This window comes from Triticum aestivum, chromosome 5D (genome assembly GCF_018294505.1).
Source record: "Triticum aestivum cultivar Chinese Spring chromosome 5D, IWGSC CS RefSeq v2.1, whole genome shotgun sequence".
NCBI classification, from domain to species: Eukaryota; Viridiplantae; Streptophyta; class Magnoliopsida; order Poales; family Poaceae; genus Triticum; species Triticum aestivum.
The window spans coordinates 92,320,450-92,338,180 of NC_057808.1; positions in this window are offsets into that span (position 1 = coordinate 92,320,450).

Consider the following 17,731-nt stretch of genomic DNA (forward strand, 5'->3'; position numbering starts at 1 on the left):
TGTCGATCCTAAGAATGCTGACAAGGTATGCAAGCTCCAGTGCTCCATCTATGGGTTGGTGCAAGCATCTCAGAGTTGGAACATTCGCTTTGATGAAATGATCAAAGCGTTTGGTTTTATACAGATTTATGGAGAAGCCTGTATTTACAAGAAAGTGAGTGGGAGCTCTGTAACATTTCTCATATTATATGTGGATGACATACTATTGATGGGAAATGATATAGAACTGTTGGAAAGCATAAAGGCCTACTTGAATAAGTGTTTTTCAATGAAGGACCTTGGAGAAGCTGCTTACATATTAGGCATCAAGATCTATAGAGATAGATCGAGAAGCCTCATTGGCCTTTCACAAAGCACATACCTTGACAAGATATTGAAGAAGTTCAATATGGATCAGTCCAAGAAGGGGTTCTTGCCTGCCTGTATTGCAAGGTGTGAGATTGAGCACCGCTCAACGCCCGACCTCGGCAGTAGAAAGAGAAAAGATGAGTGTCATCCCCTATGCCTCGGCCATAGGCTCTATTATGTATGCCATGCTGTGTACCAGACCTGATGTGAACCTTGCCATAAGTTTGGTATTGAGGTACCAAAGTGATCCCGGTATGGAACACAGGAAAGCGGTCAAGAATATCCTGAAGTACCTGAAAAGGACTAAGGATATGTTTCTCGTTTATGGAGGTGCCGAAGAGCTCGTCGTAAAGGGTTACATCGATGCTAGCTTTGACACAGATCTGGATGACTCCAAGTCACAAACATGATACGTGTATATTTTGAATGGTGGGGCAGTCAGCTGGTGCAGTTGCAAGCAAAGCGTCGTGGCGGGATCTACATGTGAAGCGGAGTACATGGCTGCTTCGGAAGCAGCGTGATACGTCCATTTTGCATCATGCTTTTATATCGATATTTATTGCATTATGGGCTGTTATTACACATTATGTCACAATACTTATGCCTATTCTCTCTTATTTTACAAGGTTTACACGAAGAGGGAGAATGTCGGCAGCCGGAATTCTGGGCTGAAAAAGGAGCAAATATTAGAGACCTATTCTGCACAACTCCAAAAGTCCTGAAACTCCACGAAAGTCAGTTTTGGAATATATCAAAAATATTGGGTGAACAAAGCACCAGAGGGGGGCCACACCCTGTCCACGAGGGTGGAGGGCGCGCCCCTGCCTCGTGGGCCCCCTGGCAGGCCTCCGGCGCCCATCTTTTGCTATATGAAGTCTTTTGCCCTGGAAAAAATCTGAAGGAAGCTTTCGGGACGAAGCGCCGCCGTTTCGAGGTGGAACCTGGCGAAACCAATCTAGGGCTCCGACGGAGTTGTTGTACCGGGGAAACATCCCTCCGGGAGGGGGAAATCATCACCATCATCATCACCATCGATCCTCTCTTCGGGAGGGGGTCAATCTCCATCAACATCTTCATCAACACCATCTCCTCTCAAACCCTAGTCCATCTCTTGTATCCAATCTTTGTATCAAAACCTCAGATTGGTACATGTGGGTTGCTACCTTGTAGTTGATGCTAGTTGGTTTATTTGGTGGAAGATCATATGTTCAGATCCTTTATGCATGTTAATACCCCTCTGATTATGAACATGAATATGATTTGTGAGTAGTTACGTTTGTTCCTGAGGACATGGGATAAGTCTTGCTATAAGTAGTCATGTGAATTTGGTATTCGTTCGATATTTTGATGAGATGTATGTTGTCTTTCCTCTAGTGGTGTTATGTGAACATCAACTACATGAAACTTCACCATTTTTTGGGCCTAGGGGAAGGCATTGGGAAGTAATAAGTAGATGATGGGTTGCTAGAGTGACAGAAGCTTAAACCCTAGTTTATGCGTTGCTTCGTAAGGGGTTGATTTGGATCCACATGTTTCATGCTATGGTTAGGTTTACCTTAATACTTCTTTTGTAGTTGCGGATGCTTGCAAGAGGGGTTAATCATAAGTGGGATGCTTGTCCAAGGAAGGGCAGTACCCAAGCACTGGTCCACCCACATATCAAATTATCAAAGTAACGAATGCGAATCATATGAGCATGATGAAAACAAGCTTGACGATAATTCCCATGTGTCCTCGGGACCGCTTTCCTTTATATAAGAGTTTGCCAGGCTTGTCCTTTGCTACAAAAAGGATTGGGCCACCTTGCTACACCTTGTTTACCTTTGTTACTTGTTACCCGTTACAAATTACTTTATCACAAAACTATCTGTTATCGATAATTTCAGTGCTTGCAGAGAATACCTTACTGAAAACCGCTTGTCATTTCCTTCTGCTCCTCGTTGGGTTCGACACTCTTACTTATCGTAAGGACTATGATAGATCCCCTATACTTGTGGGTCATCAAGACTCTTTTCTGGCGCCGTTGCCGGGGAGTGAAGCGCCTTTGGTAAGGAAAAAATTATATAGTGTGCTGAAATTTACTGTCACTTGTTACTATGGAAAGTAATCCTTTGTGGGGCCTGTTCGGGGTATCTTCACCCCGACCAGTAGAGCAAAGAGTTGCTCCTCAACCTGCTGAACCTACTAAAAAATGTTTACTTTGAAATTCCTTTGGGTATTATAGTGAAACTGCTAGCTAATCCTTTTACACGAGATGGAACATTGCATCCCAATTTGCACCTAATCTATGTGGATGAAGTTTGTGGATTATTTAAGCTTGCAGGTATGCCCGAGGATGTTATCAAGAAGAAGTTCTTCCATTTATCTTTGAAGGTAAAGTCATTGACATGGCTTAGGCTATGCGATGATATTGGATCATGGAACTACAACTGATTGAAATTGGAATTTCATCAGATGTTTTATCCTATGCATCTGGTTCATCGTGATCATAATTATATATATAATTTTTGGCCTCGCGAAAGAGAAAGCATCGCTCAAGCTTGGGGGAGGCTTAAGTCAATGTTATATTCATGCCCCAATCATGAGCTCTCAATAGAAATTATTATTCAAAAATTTTATGCTCGGCTTTCTCTCAATAATCGCTCCATGCTCGATACTTCTTGTACTTGTTTTTTGATGATGAAGACTTTTGAGTTCAAATGGGATTTATTGGAAATAATTAAACACAACTTTGAAGATTGGGAACTCGAGAAGGTAAGGAGTCAGGTATAACACCTAAGTTTGATTGTGTTAAATCTTTTAATGATACCGATGCTTTTTGTGAATTTAGCACTAAATATGGACTTGACTCTGAGATAGTAGCTTCTTTATGTGAATCCTTTGCTACTCATGTTGATCTCCCTAAGGAGAAGTGGTTTAAATATCATCCTCCCATTGAAGTAAAAGTAGTTGAACCTATTAAAATTGAAGAAAAGACAGTCACTTATAATGTTGATCCTATTGTTCCTACCGCTTATATTGAGAAACCACCTTTCCCTGCTAGAATAAAGGATCATGCTAAAGCTTCAACTGTGGTTCGTAAGAGTAATACTAGAACACCTGCACCCCTGAGCAAATTAAAGTTGAACCTAGTATTGCTATGGTTAAAGATCTCTTGGTCGATAATATTGATGGGCATGTTATTTACTTCTATGATGAAGCTGCTAGAATTGCTAGACCCAATACTAAAAATAAACATAGACCTGTTGTAGGTATGCCTGTTATTTCTGTTAAAATAGGAGATCATTTCTATCATGGCTTATGTGATGCGGGTGCTAGTGCGAGTGCAATACATCATTCTTTATTCGAAGAAATTATGCATGATATTGCACCTGCTGAGTTAGAAGGTATTGATGTTACAATTAAGCTTGCCAATAGAGATACTATTTCACCAGTTGGGATTGTTAGAGATGTTGAAGTATGGGAAAGTTAAATATCCTACTGATTTTCTTGTTCTTGGTTCCCCACAAGATGACTTTTGTCCCATTATATTTGGCAGACCCTTCTTGAATATTGTTAATGCTAAGATAGATTGCAAAAAGATGTTACTATTGGTTTAGGGGATATGTCTCATGATTTTAATTATGCTAAATTTCGTAGACAACCCCATGATAAAGAATTGCCTAGTAAAGATGAAATTGTTGGTCTTGCTTCTATTGTCGTGCCTCCTAATGATCCTTTAGAGCAATATTTGCTAAACCATGAAAATGATATGTTTATGAATGAAAGAAGGGAAATAGATGAAGTATTCTTGAAGCAGGGACCTATTTTGAAACACAATTTTCCTGTTGAAATTCTAGGGGCTCCACCCAAGGGTGATCCCGTGTTTGAGCTTAAACCATTACCTGATACTCTTAAATATGCTTATCTTGATGAAAAGAAGATATATCCTGTTATTATTAGTGCTAACCTTTCAGAGCAGGAAGAAGAGAAATTATTGAAAACTCCGAAGAAGCACCGTGCTGCTATTGGATATACTCTTGATGATTTTAAGGGCATTAGTCCCACTCTATGCCAGCACAAAATAAAATTGGAGAAAGACGCTAAACCGGTTGTTGATCACCAACCACGGTTAAATCCTAATATGAAAGAAGTGGTAAGAAAAGAAATACTAAAGCTTCTGGAGGCAGGTATAATTTATCCTGTTGCTGATAGTAAGTGGGTAAGTCCTGTCAATTGTGTCCCTAAGAAGGGAGGTATTACTGTTGTTCCTAATGATAAAGATGAATTGATCCCACAAAGAATTGTTACAGGTTATAGAATGTTAATTGATTTCCGCAAACTAAATAAAGATACTAAAAAGGATCATTACCCTTTACCTTTTATTGATCAAATGCTATAAAGATTATCCAAACATACACATTTTTTCTTTCTAGACGGTTATTCTAGTTTCTCTCAAATACCTGTGTCAAAAGAGGATCAAGAAAAGACCACTTTTACTAGCCCTTTCAGTACCTTTGCTTATAGACGTATGCCTTTTGGTTTATGCAATGCACCTGCTACCTTTCAAAGATGTATGACTACTATATTCTATGACTTTTGTGAAAAGATTGTTGAGGTTTTCATGGATGATTTCTCCGTGTATGGAACTTCTTTTGATGATTGCTTAAGCAACCTTGATCGAGTTTTGCAGAGATGTGAAGAAACTAATCTTGTCTTGAATTGGGAGAAGTGTCACTTTATGGTTAATGAAGGTATTGTCTTGGGGCATAAAATTTCTGAAAGAGGTATTGAAGTTGATAAAGCTAAAGTTGATGCTATTGAAAAGATGCCGTGTCCTAAGGACATTAAAGGTATAAGAAGTTTCCTTGGTCATGCCGATTTTGATAGGAGGTTCATTAAAGACTTCTCAAAAATTTCTAGGCCTCTGACTAATCTCTTACAAAAAGATGTTCCTTTTGTCTTTGATGATGATTGTGTAGAAGCATTTGAAATACTTAAGAAAGCCTTGATTTCTGCACCTATTGTTCGGCCACCTGATTGGAATTTACCCTTTGAAATTATGTGTGATGATAGTGATTATGCTGTAGGTGCTGTTCTAGGACAAAGAGTTGATAGAAATTAAATGTTATTCAATATGCTAGTAAAACTCTAGATAGTGCCCAGAGAAATTATGCTACTACTGAAAAAGAATTTTTAGCAGTTGTATTTGCTTGTGATAAGTTCAGACCCTATATTGTTGATTCTAAAGTAAATGTTCACACTGATCATGCTGCTATTAAATATCTTATGGAAAAGAAAGATGCTAAACCTAGAGTTATTAGATGGGTTCTCCTACTACAAGAATTTGATTGGCATATTATAGATAGAAAGGGAGCTGAGAACCCCATTGCAGACAACTTATCTAGGTTAGAGAATGTTCTTGATGACCCACTACCTATTGATGATAGCTTTCCTGATGAACAATTAGCTGTCATAAATGCTTCTCGTACTGCTCCATGGTATGCTGATTATGCTAATTACATTGTTGCTAAATTTATACCACCTAGTTTCACATACCAGCAAAAGAAAAAGTTTTTCTATGATTTAAGACATTACTTCTGGGATGACCCACACCTTTATAAAGAAGGAGTAGATGGTGTTATTAGACGTTGTGTACCTGAGCATGAACAGGAACAGATCCTACGCAAGTGTCACTCCGAGGCTTATGGAGGACACCACGCTGGAGATAGAACTGCACATAAGGTATTGCGATCCGGTTTTTATTGGCCTACTCTTTTCAAAGATGCCCGTAAGTTTGTCTTGTCTTGTGATGAATGTCAAAGAATTGGTAATATTAGTAGATGTCAGGAAATGCCTATGAACTATTCACTTGTTATTGAACCATTTGATGTTTGGGCCTTTGATTGTATGGGACCGTTTTCTTCCTCTAATGGGTATACACATATTTTAGTTGCTGTTGATTACGTTACTAAGTGGGTAGAAGCTATTCCAACTAGTAGTGCTGATCATAACACCTCTATTAAGATGCTTAAAGAAGTTATTTTCCCGAGGTTTGGAGTCCCTAGATACTTAATGACTGATGGTGGTTCACATTTTATTCATGGTGCTTTTCGTAAAATGCTTGCTAAGTATGACGTTAATCATAGAATTGCATCTCCATACCACCCACAGTCTAGTGGTCAAGTAGAATTGAGTAATAGAGAGATTAAATTAATTTTGCAAAAGACTGTTAATAGATCTAGAAAGAATAGGTCTAAGAAACTTGATGATGCATTATGGGCCTATGGAACTGCATATAAAAATCCTATGGGTATGTCTCCGTATAAAATGGTTTATGGAAAATCATGTCACCTACCTCTTGAACTAGAACATAAGGCATATTGGGCCATTAAAGAGCTCAATTATGATTTCAAGCTTGCCGGTGAGAAGAGACCATTTGACATTAGCTCACTTGATGAGTGGAGAACCCAAGCCTATGAGAATGCCAAACTGTTTAAAGAAAAAGTTAAAAGATGGCATGACAAAAGGATACAAAAGCGTGAGTTTAATGTAGGTGATTATGTTTTGCTATACAACTCTTGTTTAAGATTTTTTGCAGGAAAACCCCTCTCTAAATGGGAAGGTCCTTACGTTATCGAGGAGGTCTATCGTTCCGGTGCCATAAAAATTAACAACTTCGAAGGCACAAATCCGAAGGTGGTGAACGGTCAAAGAATCAAACACTATATCTCAGGTAATCCCGTAAATGTTGAAACCAATATTATTGATACCGTAACCCCGGAGGAGTACATAAGGACACTTTCTAGAACGTTTCAGACTTCGAAAAGGAATAGGTATGTGGTAGGTAAGTAAACTGACTCCAAAATAGTTCTAATAGAAATTTTTCTCCGTTTTGGAATATTTAAGAAATTAGGAAAATAAGAAGTAGTCCGAAAGGGACACGAGGCGTCCACGAGGGTGGAGGGCGTGCCCTACCCCCTGGGTGCGCCCCCTGCCTCGTGGGCACCTCGTGTGCCCTCCGGACTCCGTTTTCTTGCACAATACTTCTTTTGGTCGGTAAAAATATATAATCTCCCGAAGGTTTTGACCCTCGTATCACGCAAATACCTCATGTTTTTGTTTTGAGCTGTTTTTTTGATAGATCCAGATCTCCAAGACGTCTCCAAGCGCCCCCAAGGACAAGTTCTTCGAGAAGGTCATCAACCCCTACCTCGCGGAGGTGCTGCAACACCCTCAAACCATTGAGATGCGTGAGGGGTTGCTGCACATCCGCGATGTGGAGGGACCAAGGAGGACCGGAAGCGTGGAGACAAGACTCGAAACAATGGAGCAACAAGTTTTCAAGTGCCAGGGGATGGTGGAACGCGGACTCAACGCCAACCACATGATGATCGCGGAGTTCACCAACAACCACAAGCTGGATACCAAGAACATTGGGGAGACCATCTTCAAGCTTCACGAGAAAATCGAACATCTCCAAGCCCAGATCTATGACCTGCAAAACCAAAACTGTGAGTATGAATATAGATTCAAGAGGATGAGTTTGGGTGCAGATTTGAGGATCCCGGAGACTCGATCATCCTTATATGATGGTGAGCCTATGCCTTGGAAGATGGGCGACAAACCTACATCATCAAAAACTCCATCATCACCACCTTCGAAGAAAGAGACATAAATACATGGGTATGGGCACTCCCCTTGGCAACTGCCAAGCTTGGGGGAGGTGCCCCAGTATCGTATCACCATCACACTTCTATCTTTACCATTTTCCTTAGTTCGATCCTTTTGGTAATATCTTGATCTAGTAGAATAAAGTTTTAGTATGATTTAGTTTTGAGTTTTGTTTTATGATCCTTCTATGTAATCGAGTCCGTGAGCTATATATATAATAAAGATTAATCTTGAGTCGAGGGCTTGGTTATCTTGCTATGATCGTGAGGGAATAAAAGAAAGAATAAAAAAACAAAAAGATCCTGTTGATCTTATGGAGAGTAATGACTTCACATATAAAGAGTATGATGAATAAAAGTTGTTGAGAGTTGACAAACATAGTTTTGGTCATCATTGAAGTTAATAGGAAGTAATAAAGAAAGAGAGGTTTTCACATATAAATATACTATCTTGGACATATTTTATGATTGTGAGCACTCATTAAAATTTGACATGCTAAAAAGTTGATGTTGGACAAGGAAGACAACGTAATGGGTTATGTTTTCTTATATCCGAAATAAAGTATATTGTCATGGATCATCCAACATGTTGAGCTTGCCTTTCCCCCTCATGCTAGCCAATTTCTTTGCACCAAGTAGAGATACTACTTGTGCTTCCAAATATCCTTAAACCCAGTTTTGCCATGAGAGTCCACCGTATCTACCTATGGACTGAGTAAGATCCTTCAAGTAAGTTGTCATTGTTGCATGCAATAAAAATTGCTCTCTAAATATGTATGATCTATTAGTGTGGAGAAAATAAGCTTTATACGATCTTGTGATATGGAAGAAATAAAAGCGACAGACTGCATAATAAAGGTCCCTATCACAAGTGGCAATATAAAGTGACGTTCTTTCGCATTGAGATTTTGTGCATCCAACCATAAAAGCACATGACAACCTCTGCTTCCCTCTGCGAAGGGCCTGTCTTTTATTTTTGACTTATACCTTACAAGAGTCGCGGTGATCTTCACCTTTACTTTTTACACTTTATCCTTTGGCAAGCACATTGTGTTGGAAAGATCCTGATATATATATATATCCAATTGGATGTAAGTTATCATAAACTATTATTTTTGACATTACCCTTGAGGTAAAAGGTTGGGAGGCAACACTATAAGCCCCTATCTTTCTCTGTGTCTGATTAAAACTCCATACCCATAAGTACTGCGTGAGTGTTAGCAATTGTGAAAGACTAAATGATAGTTGAGTATGTGGACTTGCTGAAAAGCTCTTATATTGACTCTTTCCGATGTTATGATAAATTGCAATTGCTTCAATGACTAAGATTATAGTCTGTTAGTTTTCAATGAAGTTTCTCATTCATACATTACATTGTGAATAGATTGTTACTTTAGCGTAAGAAATCATATGAATATATATATATATATATATGTTGCTGTTATAAGAATGATCATGATGCCCTCATGTCCGTATTTTATTTTATCAACACATCTATCTCTAAACATGTGGACATATTTTTTGTTATCGGCTTCCGCTTGAGGACAAGCGAGGTCTAAGTTTGGGGGAGTTGATACGTCCGTTTTGCATCATGCTTTTATATCGATATTTATTGCATTATGGGTTGTTATTACACATTATGTCACAATACTTATGCATATTCTCTCTTATTTTACAAGGTTTACATGAAGAGGGAGAATGCCGGCAGCTGGAATTCTGGGCTGGAAAAGGAGCAAATATTAGAGACCTATTCTGCACAACTCCAAAAGTCCTAAAACTCCACGAAAGTAAGTTTTGGAATATATTAAAAATATTGGGCGAAGAAAGCACCAGAGGAGGGCCACACCCTGTCCACAAGGGTGGGGCGCGCGCCCCCTGCCTCGTGGGCCCCCTGGCAGGCCTCCAGTGCCCATCTTTTGCTATATTAAGTCTTTTTCCCTAGAAAAAATCATAAGGAAGCTTTCGGGACGAAGCGCTGCCATCTCGAGGCGGAAACTGGCGAAACCAATCTAGGGCTCCGGCGGAGCTGTTCTGCCGGGGAAACATCCCTCCGGGAGGAGGAAATCATCACCATCGTCATCACCATCGATCCTCTCTTCGGGAGGGGGTCAATCTCCATCAACATCTTCACCAGCAGCATCTCCTATCAATCCCTAGTTCATCTCTTGTATCCAATCTTTGTCTCAAAACCTCAGATTGGTACCTGTGGGTTGCTAGTAGTGTTGATTACTCCTTGTAGTTGATGCTAGTTGGTTTATTTGGTGGAAGATCATATGTTCAGATCCTTTATGCATGTTAATACCCCTTTGATTATGAACATGAATATGATTTGTGGGTAGTTACGTTTGTTCCTGAGGACATGGGAGAAGTCTTGCTATAAGTAGTCATGTGAATTTGGTATTCGTTCGATATTTTGATGAGATGTATGTTGTCTTTCCTCTAGTGGTGTTATGTGAACGTCAACTACATGAAACTTCACCATTTTTGGTGCCTAGGGGAAGGCATTGGGAAGTAATAAGTAGATGATGGGTTGCTAGAGTGACAGAAGCTTAAACCCTAGTTTATGCGTTGCTTCGTAAGGGGCTGATTTGGATCCACATGTTTCATGCTATGGTTAGGTTTACCTTAATACTTCTTTTGTAGTCGCGGATGCTTGCAAGAGGGGTTAATCATAAGTGGGATGCTTGTCCAAGGAAGGGCAGTCCCCAAGCACCGGTCCACCCACATATCAAATTATCAAAGTAACGAACGCGAATCATATGAGCATGATGAAAACTAGCTTGACGATAATTCCCATGTGTCCTCGGGAGCGCTTTCCTTTATATAAGAGTTTGTCCAGGCTTGTCCTTTGCTACAAAAAGGATTGGGCCACCTTGCTGCACCTTGTTTACCTTTGTTACTTATTACCCGTTACAAATTACTTTATCACAAAACTATATGTTATTGATAATTTCAGTGCTTGCAGAGAATACCTTACTGAAAACCGCTTGTCATTTCCTTCTGCTCGTCGTTGGGTTCGACGCTCTTACTTATCGAAAAGACTACAATAGATTCCCTATACTTGTGGGTCATCACAGCGCAGGAAGGAGTCTGGAATAAGGAGTTTATCACCGACCTAGGAGTGATTCCCAATGCTTCGGGCCTGATGACTCTCTTCTGTGACAACACTGGAACTATTGCCATTGCCAAGGAGCCCAGGTTTCACAAGAAGACCAAGCACATCAAGCGCCGCTTCAACTCCATTCGTGAATTAATTCAAGATGGAGACATGGTTATTTGTAAAGTACATATGGATCTGAATGTCGCAGATCCGTTGACTAAACCTCTTCCACGAGCAAAACATGATCAACACCAGTACTCTATGGGTGTTCGATTCATCACAATGTAACTAGATTATTGACTCAAGTGTAAGTGGGAGACTGTTGGAAATATGCCCTAGAGGCAATAATAAAATGGTTATTATTATATTTCCTTGTTCATGATAATTGTCTATTGTTCATGCTATAATTGTATTAACCGGAAACTGTAATACATGTGTGAATACATAGACCACAACATGTCCCTAGTGAGCCTCTAGTTGACTAGCTCGTTAATCAATAGATGGCTGTGGTTTCCTGACCATGGACATTGGATGTCGTTGATAACGGTATCACATCATTAGGAGAATGATGTGATAGACAAGACCCAATCCTAAGCATAGCACAAGATCGTGTAGTTCGTTTGCTAGAGCTTTTCTAATGTCAAGTATCATTTTCTTAGACCATGAGATTGTGCAACTCCCGGATGCCGTAGGAATGCTTTGGGTGTATCAAACGTCACAACGTAACTGGGTGACTATAAAGGTGCACTACAGGTATCTCCGAAAGTGTCTATTGGGTTGGCACGAATCGAGACTGGGATTTGTCACTCCGTATGACGGAGAGGTATCTCTGGGCCCACTCGGTAATGCATCATCATAATGAGCTCAATGTGACTAAGGAGTTAGCCATGGGATCATGCGTTACAGAATGAGTAAAGAGACTTGGCGGTAACGAGATTGAATGAGGTACGGGGATACCGACGACCGAATCTCGGGCAAATAACATACCGATGGACAAAGGGAATTGTATACGGGATTGATTGAATCCCCGACATCGTGGTTCATCCGATGAGATCATTGTGGAACATGTGGGAGCCAATATGGGTATCTAGATCCCGCTATTGGTTATTGGCCAGAGAGGTGTCTCGGTCATGTCTGCATGGTTCTCGAACTCGTAGGGTCTACACACTTAAGGTTCGGTGACACTAGAGTTGTAATGGGAATAGTATGTGGTTACCGATGGTTGTTCGGAGTCCCGGATGAGATCCCAGACGTGATGAGGAACTCTGGAAAGATCCGGAGGTAAAGATTGATATATTGGACGAACGGTATTGGAGTCCGGAATTGTTCTGGGAGTACCGGGTGACGACCAGCGTGACCGAAAGGAGTTTCGGAGGCCCCGACAAGCGTTGGGGGGCCTTATGGGCCAAGGGGAGGGGGCACATCAGCCCACTAAGGGGCTGTGCTCCCCTTCCACCCCATCTCACGTAAGCTGGAGAGGTGGGGTCGCCTCCCCTAGGGCAGCCGCCCCTCCCGGCTTGGGGGCCAAGTTTCCTAGGGGTGGGGGCGCCCAAACCCATCTAGGATTTCCCCTTGGCCGTAGTGCTTGGGGAAGCCCTGTCGGAGAACCACGAGCCCCACCACCACGCCGTCGTGCTGCCGAAGTTCTCCCTCAACTTCTCCTCTCCCCTTGCTGGATCAAGAAGGAGGATATGTCCCCGGGCTGTACGTGTGTTGAACGTGGAGGCGCCGTCCGTTCGGTGATTGGATCAGATCTTCTGCAATTTGAATCGCCGCGAGTACGACTCCATCAACCGCGTTCTTGTAACGCTTCCGCTTAGCGATCTTCATGGGTATGAAGATGCACTCCCTCCCTCTTGTTGCTAGCATCTCCTGGATTGATCTTGGTGACACGTAGGATTGTTTTTGATTTATTACGACATTCCCCAACAGTGGCATCATGAGCTAGGTCTATGCGTAGATTCTATGCACGAGTAGAACACAAAGTAGTTGTGGGCGATGATTTGGTCAATTTGCTTACCGTTACTAGTCTTATCTTGATTCCGTAGCATTGTGGGATGAAGCGGCCCCGACCGACCTTACACGTACGCTTATGTGAGACAGGTTTCACCGACTGACATGCACTTGATGCATAAGGTGGCTAGCGGGTGTCTATTGTTGGGTAACGTAGTAATTTCAAAAAAATTCCTACGCACACACAAGATCATGGTGATGCATAGCAACGAGAGGGGAGAGTGTTGTCCACGTACCCTCGTAGACCGAAAGCGGAAGCGTTAACACAACGCGGTTGATGTAGTCGTATGTCTTCACGATCTGACCGATCAAGTACCGAACGCACGGCACCTCCGAGTTCAGCACACGTTCAGCTCGATGACGTCCCTCGAACTCCGATCCAACCGAGTGTTGAGGGAGAGTTTCGTCAGCACGACGGCGTGGTGACGATGATGATGTTCTACCGACGCAGGGCTTCGCCTAAGCTCCGCTACGATATTATCGAGGTGTAATATGGTGGAGGGGGCACCGCACACGGCTAAAATATCGTATATCAATTGTGTGTCTAGAGGTGCCCCCCTGCCCCCGTATATAAAGGTGCAAGGGGGAGGCCACCAGCCTAGGAGGAGAGGCGCGCCTAGGAGGAGTCCTACTCCTACCGGGAGTAGGACTCCCCCCTTTCCATGTTGGACTAGGAGTGGAAGAGGGGAAGAGGTGGAGGGGAGGAAGGAAGGGGGGCGCCGCCCCCCTCTCCTTGTCCTATTCGGACTGGGGGGGAAGGGTGCACGGCCCTGCCCTGGCCTCCTCTCCTCTCTTCCACCTAGGCCCACTAAGGCCCATTAAGTTACCGGGGGGTTCCGGTAACCTCCCGGTACTCCGGAAAAATCCCGATTTCACCCGGAACACTTCCGATGTCCAAACATAGGCTTCCAATATATCAATCTTTATGTCTCGACCATTTCGAGACTCCTCGTCATGTTCGTGATCACATCCGGGACTCCGAACAACCTTCGGTACATCAAAACATATAAACTCATAATATAATTGTCATCGTGACGTTAAGCGTGCGGACCCTACGGGTTCGAGAACTATGTAGACATGACCGAGACACCTCTCCGGTCAATAACCAATAGTGGAATCTGGATGCTCATATTGGTTCCTACATATTCTACGAAGATCTTTATCGGTCAGACCGCATAACAACATACGTTGTTCCCTTTGTCATCGGTATGTTACTTGCCCGAGATTCGATCGTCGGTATCTCGATACCAAGTTCAATCTCGTTACCGGCAAGTCTCTTTACTCGTTCCGTAATACATCATCCCGCAACTAACTCATTAGTCACAATGCTTGCAAGGCTTATAGTGATGTGCATTACCGAGTGGGCCCAGAGATACCTCTCCGACAATTGGAGTGACAAATCCTAATCTCGAAATACGCCAACCCAACAAGTACCTTTGGAGACACCTGTAGAGCACCTTTATAATCACCCAGTTACGTTGTGACGTTTGGTAGCACACAAAGTGTTCCTCCGGTAAACGGGAGTTGCATAATCTCATAGTCATAGGAACATGTATAAGTCATGAAGAAAGCAATAGCAACATACTAAACGATCGAGTGCTAAGCTAACGGAATGGGTCAAGTCAATCACGTCATTCTCCTAATGAGGTGATCCCGTTAATCAAATGACAACTCATGTCTATGGCTAGAAAACATAACCATCTTTGATTAACGAGCTAGTCAAGTAGAGGCATACTAGTGACACTCTGTTTGTCTATGTATTCACACATGTATTATGTTTCCGGTTAATACAATTCTAGCATGAATAATAAACATTTATCATGATATAAGGAAATAAATAATACTTTATTATTGCCTCTAGGGCATATTCCTTCATCTGTCTCTCCCACTTTAGTTGGATCGGATTTGATGAAGAGGGTCCTTATGAAGGGTAAATAGCAATTGACATATCACCGTTGTGGCTCTTCCGTAGGTAAGAAACGTTCTTGCTAGAAACCCATAGCAGCCACGTAAAACATGCAACAACAATTAGAGGACGTCTAACTTGTTTTTGTAGGGTATGATATGTCATGTGATATGGCCAAAAGGATGTGATGAATTATATATGTGATGTATGAGATTGATCATGTTCTTGTAATAGGAATCACGACTTGCATGTCGATGAGTATGACAACCGGCAGGAGCCATAGGAGTTGTCTTAATGTATTGTATGACCTGCGAGTCTATATAAATGCCATGTAATTAGTTTACTTTATTGCTAACCATTAGCCATAGTAGTAGAAGTAATAGTTGGCGAGACAACTTCATGAAGACACGATGATGGAGATCATGATGATGGAGATCACGGTGTCATGCCGGTGACGAAGGTGATCATGCCGCGCCTTGAAGATGGAGATCAAAGGCGCAAGATGATATTGGCCATATCATGTCACTTTATGATTTGCATGTGATGTTTATCATGTTTACATCTTATTTGCTTAGAACGACGGTAGCATTAATAAGATGATCCCTCACTAAAATTTCAAGAAACGTGTTCCCCCTAACTATGCACCAATTCGAAGGTTCGTTGTTTCGAAGCACCATGTGATGATCGGGTGTGATAGATTCTAACGTTCGCATACAACGGGTGTAAGCCAGATTTACACATGCGAAACACTTAGGTTGACTTGACAAGCCTAGCATGTACAAACATGGCCTCGGAACACGAGAGACCGAAAGGTCGAACATGAGTCGTATGGAAGATGCGATCAACATGGAGATGTTCACCGTTGATGACTAGTCCGTCTCATGTGATGATCGGACACGGCCTAGTCAATTCGGATCATGTATCACTTAGATGACTAGAGGATGTCTATCTGAGTGGGAGTTCATTAAATAATTTGATTAGATGAACTTAATTATCATGAACTTAGTCTAAAATTATCTTTACAATCTATCCTATAGATCCAATGGCCCACGCTAATGTTGCCCTCAACTTCAACACGTTGCTAGAGAAAACCAAGCTGAAAGACGATGGAAGCAACTATACGGACTAGGTCCGTAACTTGAGGATCATCCTCATAGCTTGCAAGAAAGCATATGTCCTTGAAGCATGACATGTCTCCAACGTATCTACTTTTCCAAACACTTTTGCCCTTGTTTTTGACTCTAACTTGCATGATTTGAATGGAACTAACCCGGACTGACGCTGTTTTCAGCAGAATTGCCATGGTGTTATTTTTGTGCAGAAATAAAAGTTCTCGGAATGACCTGAAAATCAACGGAGATTATTTTTGGAATTAATAAAAAATACTGGCGAAAGAATCAAGGCCAGGGGGCCCACACCCTGTCCACGAGGGTGGGGGGCGCGCCTACCCCCCCGGGCGCGCCCCCTGCCTCGTGGCCCCCTAGAGCTCCAACGACCTCAACTCCAACTCTATATATTCACGTTCGGGGAGAAAAAATAAGAGAGAAGGATTCATCGCGATTTACGATACGGAGCCGCCGCCAAGCCCTAATCTCTCTCGGGAGAGCTGATCTGGAGTCCGTTCGGGGCTCCGGAGATGGGAATCCGTCGCCATCGTCATCATCAACCTTCCTCCATCTCCAATTTCATGATGCTCACTGCCGTGCGTGAGTAATTCCATCTTAGGCTTGCTGGACGGTGATGGGTTGGATGAGATTTATCATGTAATCGAGTTAGTTTTGTTAGGGTTTGATCCCTAGTATCCACTATGTTTTGAGATTGATGTTGCTATGACTTTGCTATGCTTAATGCTTGTCACTAGGGCCTGAGTGCCATGATTTCAGATCTGAACCTATTATGTTTTCATGAATATATGTGAGTTCTTGATCCTATCTTGCAAGTCTATAGTCACCTAACAATAATCGGGACCACTCCCGGTGATGACCGTAGTTTGAGGAGTTCATGTATTCATTATGTGTTAATGCTTTGGTCCGGTACTCTATTAAAAGGAGGACTTAATATCCCTTAGTTTCCATTAGGACCCCGCTGCCACGGGAGGGTAGGACTAAAGATGTCATGCAAGTTCTTTTCCATAAGCACGTATGACTATATTCGAAATACATGCCTACATTACATTGATGAATTGGAGCTAGTTATGTGTCACCCTATGTTATAACTGTTGCATGAATAATCGCATCCGGCATAATTCTCCATCACCGATCCAATGCCTACGAGCTTTTCACATATTGTTCTTCGCTTATTTACTTTACCATTTGTTGAGGATATAGACCTTAAGAGTCACCCGCCAGGAGGGGCCGGGTTACTCATATGGTCACTGCCAGAAGCCCGGCGCCAAGCTTAAAGACGGTGGGCCAAAGATGGGCTTAAGACCCGGATATGGCTTAAGGCCCATAGTTGCAATCATTATTATGGTAGAACTTGTAGTGTAAGGCAAGGATAGTTGAGAGTCCGAGCCGGACACTCTTATGAGCCGGCCGGGACTCTGAGAGCTGCTGGGCGTCAGCCTCCCTATATAAAGGGACGACCCGGCAGCGGTTTAGGGACAAGAACAATCTTATCGAGAGCCGGGCATAGCAGTTTAGCTCCCTGGTGATCGTAACCCTAATCAATATCACCTCAAACTGGACGTAGGCTTTTACCTTCACCGTAAGG